Source organism: Nylanderia fulva, unplaced genomic scaffold (assembly GCF_048542155.1).
Source record: "Nylanderia fulva isolate GAGA-0341 unplaced genomic scaffold, ASM4854215v1 Scaffold16, whole genome shotgun sequence".
Taxonomy (NCBI): Eukaryota; Metazoa; Arthropoda; class Insecta; order Hymenoptera; family Formicidae; genus Nylanderia; species Nylanderia fulva.
Window position 1 is genome coordinate 2,323,429 of NW_028189835.1, and position 8,343 is coordinate 2,331,771.

The following is an 8,343-nucleotide window of genomic DNA, read 5'->3' on the forward strand; positions in this document are numbered from 1 at the left end:
AGATCTTTCTATTTTAATAAAATCCAAACAAAACAACTTTTTTATTACAATATCGAATAATTTAGTCGCTTTTATATCAAATGTGCAATTAACAACGATTATTAAAAAGAAAATTCTTTTTAGGGATAACAGAATTTTTATACGACAATGCCTACGCTGAAAAAAATTTGTTAACTAAATATTATTTTGTTAATTGAACACAAAAATATTGAAATAAAATCTAACAAAACGTATATTTAATTTAAATACTAATATATGCTCACAAATGAAGTTAACAAATTTTTTTTCAGTGTCCTTTATTTGTTGCTTCATTTTCACGTGGTGCACGAATATTTCTAATCCATAAATATCTTTTATCGGCTTTTGTTCTTGCGCGGCAATAAAGAAATCTCTCTCAACCGAGAGTTCAGAGACCGTCAACGACCAATACACGTTTTTTTTTTTTTTTTTTTTTTTTCCAGTTCTTCCCATCTCGAGGCGCACTTCCTCCCTTTTAACGGATAACTCTCGGCGATGTTCGCCAGGGCGGAAAAGAAAAAAGAATGACATGGACCTGCCACCTCAACGCGTTTGATTCCCAATCCCCTGCCGCCTCGTTCCCTTCATGCTTTCTCTTCCACCCTCCCTATTTCACCCCCTTATATACTGTTCCGATCCGATATTACGTTTCCGTGTTTGAAGGACGCACTGCACCTGTAGCGTACAACTTTAATTTGCTCTGCTTCAACCGGCCCTATACGTTCCTATAATCCAACCGACTGCATTCTCGTGCTCGAGCGGCTATCCAGGAAAGCTCGACGGATATGAGTGTCGCGTGTTTGCATCCAGTACGTATTGGATCCGCCTGTCCGATATGTTGCCGATTACCAGGAATGTTTATTGGCGTAACCAGGACGGCTACACATCCCTCCTTTACACCCTTTTCCTTTACATCGCATCCGAAGATCGCATTAACTCGATTTCACAAACCGATCGCGATCTTTGAAAAAGATTTATGCATCTCATGTGCGCGAGTCTTGTAATCAGTGCTTAGATGATTTTTTAATTAGGTAAAGATGAGATAAAAATATGGAAATTTATCTTAGATAAGATAAAGATGATTTTGTTTTAATTTAAATAGAGTACAAAGATTTACGCATCTCATGTGCGCGAGTCTTGTGATCAGTGCTTAGATGATTTTTTAATTAGCTAGATAAAGATGAGATAAAAATATGGAAATTTATCTTAGATAAGATAAAGATGATTTTGTTTTAATTTAAATAGAGTACAAAGATTTACTGCATCTCATGTGCGCGAGTCTTGTAATCAGTGCTTAGATGATTTTTTAATTAGCTAGATAAAGATGAGATAAAAATATGGAAATTTATCTTAGATAAGATAAAGATGATTTTGTTTTAATTTAAATAGAGTACAAAGATTTATGCATCTCATGTGCGCGAGTCTTGTAATCAGTGCTTAGATGATTTTTAAATTAGCTAGATAAAGATGAGATAAAAATATGGAAATTTATCTTAGATAAGATAAAGATGATTTTGTTTTAATTTAAATAGAGTACAAAGATTTACGCATCTCATGTGCGCGAGTCTTGTAATCAGTGCTTAGATGATTTTTTAATTAGCTAGATAAAGATGAGATAAAAATATGGAAATTTATCTTAGATAAGATAAAGATGATTTGTTTTAATTTAAATAGAGTACAAAGATTTATGCATCTCATGTGCGCGAGTCTTGTAATCAGTGCTTAGATGATTTTTAATTAGCTAGATAAAGATGAGATAAAAATATGGAAATTTATCTTAGATAAGATAAAGATGATTTTGTTTTAATTTAAATATAGTACAAAGATTTATGCATCTCATGTGTGCGAGTCTTGTAATCAGTGCTTAGATGATTTTTAAATTAGCTAGATAAAGATGAGATAAAAATATGTAAATTTATCTTATTGTTAGATAAGATAAAGATGATTTTGAAATGTAGCAAATATCGTGTCGCAAATAACAATAAGATATGCAACTTTAAAAGATTACGTATAAAAAGAAATTTTTTATAAATTTATAACAATGTATTTTATAAGTAGGTTTAATTGAAAAAATATGCTGGTATTTCCAAATATTTTTAAGAAAAATTGTCACAAACAACATAATTAAAATAATTTTTAAAAAATAATTATTGTTTATAAATCAAGTCAGTAAAATTCATTTACGAGAGACTAATTTTATGAGTAAATTAACGGATCTAAGAAACATTGTTTCTAATAAGTCATTGCTATAAAATTGGCCGCTAAAGTAAATATATCATAACATTGTCTAGAATTTAATTCAATTAATTGTTTATCTTTGGTCAAAGAGAACTTGAGTAAAGGTCAAAACTAGTAAGTCCAAAACTAGTACTGTTACGAAGACCAACTCGCTGTGAAAAGCAAGATGAATACTACGAGGAATATATTGTAATATAATAATATTATATAATATTATTATATTATAATATAATAATATAATAATATAATAATATAATATTATATTATATAATATTATATAATATTATATAATATTATATTATATTAATATTATATAATATTATATAATTATATAATATAATAATATTATATAATATTATTATATTATTATATTATATAATAATAATAATATTATTATATAAGTAATTAAATTAAAATATAAATAAAGTATGTTCATATTTTTTCAATTAATATGCTTTTATTTAATATTTCTACGTCCCTTGTCGTATCAACATTTATGCTTATAGTTAAAGTTATAAATATGTAATTTCTTATAATTATACAAAATGTTATTAAATAATTAGAATTTGCAGAGAGGCAAAAATCAAATTCTATGATCCGCGAAATTTAAATAATTATTCGAGAAATTTAAATAATTATAATTTAATTAATCGTTCGTCTATTTTCAGAATTGGGGAAAAACTAGTAAATGAATCGTTTGACGTATTTCTTTCTCTCTCTCTTTTTATATTACAGATAAAACTTTTTTTTCAATCGGACGTTTTCTAGTTCTTGCATATTTAGAACCTTGTAAAAAGAAGTGTGTTTCGTTCTGTAATATCTTTCTCGGAGGTCATCAAGGATCACGTTTTTTGCCTAATGAGCGACGTTTAACCGGCGAACCGACTGGTCCAGTCAATTAATCAAGTTGAGATTTGTCGGACGAGCAGACAGTCGGGCACCGAAGAACATTCCATATAAAAGTCTCTATATACATATATATATATATATATATATATATATATATATATATCAATCTTCTTTCTCTTGTAAGTATAATGTCTCTGTCCGTACAAGAAAAATAAAAAAAAAAGAATAATTGAAAAATAAATATATAATATTTTTTTATATTGTTGTTTTATAAAATAATTCACTTTTGCAAAAAATTCAAAGTAATGGAAAAAATTGTCCATATGTAATCGCACGTAAATTTATTAATTTAATTTAATTTAATTTAATTAAAATTGTGATAACAGACAGGCAAATTTATGTCCCAAAAAACAAATTAATGTTTTTCCAATTCGAAAGAAAGAGAGAAAACATTTTTCACTCAAATTAATTAGCGTATCTGTATAATGGAATGATGTAAAGAAAGACCTTGTGAAAGTAATGAGAAGATAATTTGTGTAATATCTTCAAATAAAAGCGTAAATTTCCGCATGTATGTTTAAAATGTTGGAAATGCATTGTGATCTATCAACACTGTCAGACGAGAACTACATTATAATTGAGTTAATTGTTTTCAAAATTATTATATAATTATAAAAAATGAAGTACTCCCAATCAATTAAATATACCCAATCAATTAAATATAAACCGAGTTTGTTAAATTATGATAAGTAAATGAGAATGCACAATATAATCGTATATTATCCAATTTTTTAAAGAATATTCCGTAAAATAATTTCTATCAAATATTTTAAAAACACTATGCATTTTTATTACAGAAATAATATTTTCTTATACAATATATGTTTTTCATCAATATTATTATTTATGAAATATATTAAGTATGTAATATATTTCATAAAATAATAATAGATTTTATATGAAATATATTAATACTAAATACATATATTTTCATAAATATTATTATTTATGAAATATATATTAAAATTCAATATATTTCATAAATAATATCAATTATTATTACTCTTTTGCTCGCTTATTTAAGACAATAAAATATACTTTACCTCATTAATATATATATATATATATGTATATATAAAATTATCAATTAAATAATAAGTCATTTTTATTTTTGCAGAAATATATATTGCATCCTCTATTGTGTATTATCCGGTATTCTGTGCACATCTCTCTCTCCAAGAATACTACTTAGTTAGAATAGTTACGCGATGACATTCCTTTTACTTGCATGATTGAGTGCACCCGCAAGGGCGGTCATTTAATTAATTAGACCGCAATTAACCGCAAGATCGATCATCCGAGTGACATTTCCATGTTCGGGATATCGCATACAAAGACTTTTTCCGTTCGTCGCGCCGCATTTGCGCTTGCATTTGCATCGTCTTTCTAAGCCAAAGTTCGTGCGGAGCGTTGAATGTGACAGGGAACCCATTAAGCTCTCTCTCTCTCTCTCACACGACTGCAAAATTAATATTCATCCCATTATGATTTCGTTTCACGACCTTATTTCGTCAAGGTGAAAATTTTCGCGAGCCAGAAGTGCACAAAACGACGACTGCAAGAGATACGGCAATTCCCCCGAAAATTTATTTGCTCGAAAGCCTAAACCTGTTCGCGGACGACTAGAAGGAAGGAGCGAAATAAATCGTCCGGAATGAAAATATTGGAAATACAACATCGCGCACGCCGAAAAATAATCGATCTGGACCACAACAGGTTTTTCGATCTCGGAACGAGCAAACAACGAGATTAATTTCGGTCTACCTCGCAACGAGAACGAAAAAATAGACAAGCGACAGTTGTTGACAGAGCTATTTATCGGAAGAAACGAATTTATCAAAAGGTATTTTTTGGGATTGGCGTCGACCGGATGCGGCCCAAATCGAGCGTTGCTGATAAACGGAAGTGGAAATAAAATGTTACATTGTATAAATGTAAATAACCAACGGAAAGTTGAAATAATTGTGATAAATTGTAGGCGATGATGATGGAGTCAGGCAGAGTAGAAACATTGGTGCATTGTAAAATTTACGTTAAGAATAGAGGCTAGTATATTCAAAAGGAAATTCTAGCTGTCACACATGTGCTCAGTACCTATTCTTCATCCTTGAACTCGAATTGTTCATAATACAGAACTGCTTGCAATGTCTTCTTTAGAAAGAGAACATATTTTGCGAAAAAAAAGGAGATATGACACACGTAGTAATTAAAAACTATCATTATCCGATTTGCAAATATGCAGAAGAATACATATCCCTTTCTTTAATAACATTTTTAAAATTATAATAGCGTCGTCTAAATGTGTTACATCTATATTGTAAAAAGATATTAATTTTTTATCTGTTTTATAATAAAAAAATGATAAAACTTTTAATTTTCACTTTGACGATATATAATTTAAAGATATTCTTGGAGATTAATTACATTCAACTTTGTTCTGACGATTTTCAACTGGAGTATTACGACCATCTGTGCACTTTAATCTTTTCTTCTATGCTCCTCCTTATCTCAAACATTCAGAGCTGGCTGTGCAAATCTATGCGCGTTGCAGCTTTTCAGAATTAATATATTCGTACTATCTATTCATATATCTATCTCTTATCTCTTTTTTATATTAATATCACTTTTATCAATTATGACGTATATAGAAAAAACAAATCTATTAAATATTTTATATTTATATGCACATTTTTCCTCAATAATTCACAATTTATTTTTTATATATTATATTTTACATTATTTTATATTATTTTTTTATTATCATATTTTATATTATTTTATATTATTGTTTATTATAATATTTTATATTTTTATTTTATAATCTGTAATAATAAAATGAGACGAATTTTTCTATATATAAATATATTATAATATTGTATATAAGATAGAGGTTTTCACAGCTGAATTTCGGCACGCATAGTTCTTATTGAATTTCCAGTCCAATTGCCATAAGAAATCCTTAGACACATTTTTCCTCAATAATTCATAATTTATTTTTTATATATGATATTTTACATTATTTTATATTATTTTTTTATTATCATATTTTATATTATTTTATATTATAATATTATTTATTACCATATTTTATATTATTTTATATTTTTATTTTATAATCTGTAATAATAAAATAAGACGAATTTTTCTATATATAAATATATTATAATATTGTATATATAAGATAGAGGTTTTCACAGCTGAATTTCGGCACGCATAGTTCTTATTGAATTTCCAATCCAATTGCTATAAGAAATCCTTAGGCACATTTTTCCTCAATAATGCATAATTTATTTTTTATATATGATATTTTACATTATTTTATATTATTTTTTTATTATCATATTTTATATTATTTTATATTATTATTTATTACCATATTTTATATTATTTTATATTTTTATTTTATAATCTGTAATAATAAAATAAGACGAATTTTTCTATATATAAATATATTATAATATTATATATAAGATAGAGGTTTTCACAGGAAGTAACAGCTGAATTTCGGCACGCATAGTTCTTATTGAATTTCCAGTCCAATTGCCATAAGAAATCCTTAGGAAAGCAAACGCTCGAAAAGATTAGGAACAAAAGTAGTAAATTTTAATGGCGACGTGGCCACTTTGTTCCCAATTTACCCCAGTAAGTCTACGAGGAGACAAAGAGGAAGGCGATGAAAGAGTGTAACATTCGTAGTAATCAGCGGGTAGAAAAATGCCTTGACTTTTCTTCGCGGCGCGATTAATTCTAATAAGCTCCGAAATGTGATTCCTCGGCTTCTCTCGGCCATCGGTTCTGCTAACGCGCTGATTGCCTTATTATAAAAATAAATTTGTCCGTCTTCCCGACTCTCTCTCTCTCTCTCTAGATATAATAAGATTAAGAAAGCTCCACCATTTATTGCACGCTTCCCGGATTATAAATTTGACTGAGTTACTCGCAAGTTGCACGCGGGAAAAGAGGAACGAATTTTCGACCTGATTCGTAATAAGCGAGTTTAATTATTTGGAGGTAAGTAATAGCGCATTCGCTTTAATGTGCAAGCAGTACGAGAAAGACTGATTAGGAGAAAACGGAAACCATAAATGAACTCCTGCGATTTTAACCATTTATCTCATGAATTAATCTGTGTGTTTGTCGTAGCGTATATTCTCCGAAATTTTATTCAAACAAAAGTTGCCATATATTTTTGGAATTTTATATGTTCTCAGAATTTTTTTCAGATAAAAAAACTCTGAGAACATGTAAATCCTTCTTTAGAATATTATATTTGTTATAATTACAAAATGAATTTTATAAGCCTATTTAGACGATTTTATAATTCGCGACAGAATTCGGCGCTGTAAAAAAAATTTATATGTATCGTGAAAAATCAAGAAATATTAATACATAATTATACGTATATATAATTATGCTTAATAAATCGTCTAAATAATGATAAATAAAATAAAGCATACATTATCATTCTGAAAAATCTTATTTTAGATCGGATTATCTTGCATTTTCGACAATACTGATATCTTCATATAGCTACATTGTGAAAAAAATTATTAACTTGACTAAACCTTTCAATTAAATATTATTTTGTTAATTAAACATATAAAAATATTTAATTTAAATATAACATATTAAATCTAACAAAACGTATATGTATTTGACTTAAGTACTAATATATGTTCAATTAACAAAATAGCAATTTAGATGAAAGATTTAGTCAAGTAAACCAATTTTTTTCAGTGCAATTATCGAGTAAATTTTAAACTACTTTTTCAATTTTTGTCACAAAATAATTCCGAAGATTATATATACTGTTTAATAAATATATTATCGATTAATTTAAAATTACTTTTTCAATTTTTGTCACAAAATAATTCCGAAGAAATATGAGAATTTAAACTGTTTAATGAATAATATAATCAATAACTACTTATTGTGACCATAACTTGGGATCTAAGTAATGTTTTATAATTTTACGAATTATCCAATTTTGTGACACAATATTTCAAATAAATCTCTCTTTAATTCAGACGCAAACTAGCCGGCTAGACGAGCGATAGACATTTACGAGCTACAGTTCTGAAGAAATTGCTGCTAACTTCTTTGGAACTTTGCAGGGATTTCGATCCATCATTGCAAAAGCACACAGAGAAGTCGTAGAAGATGTAAGCCGATGAGGAA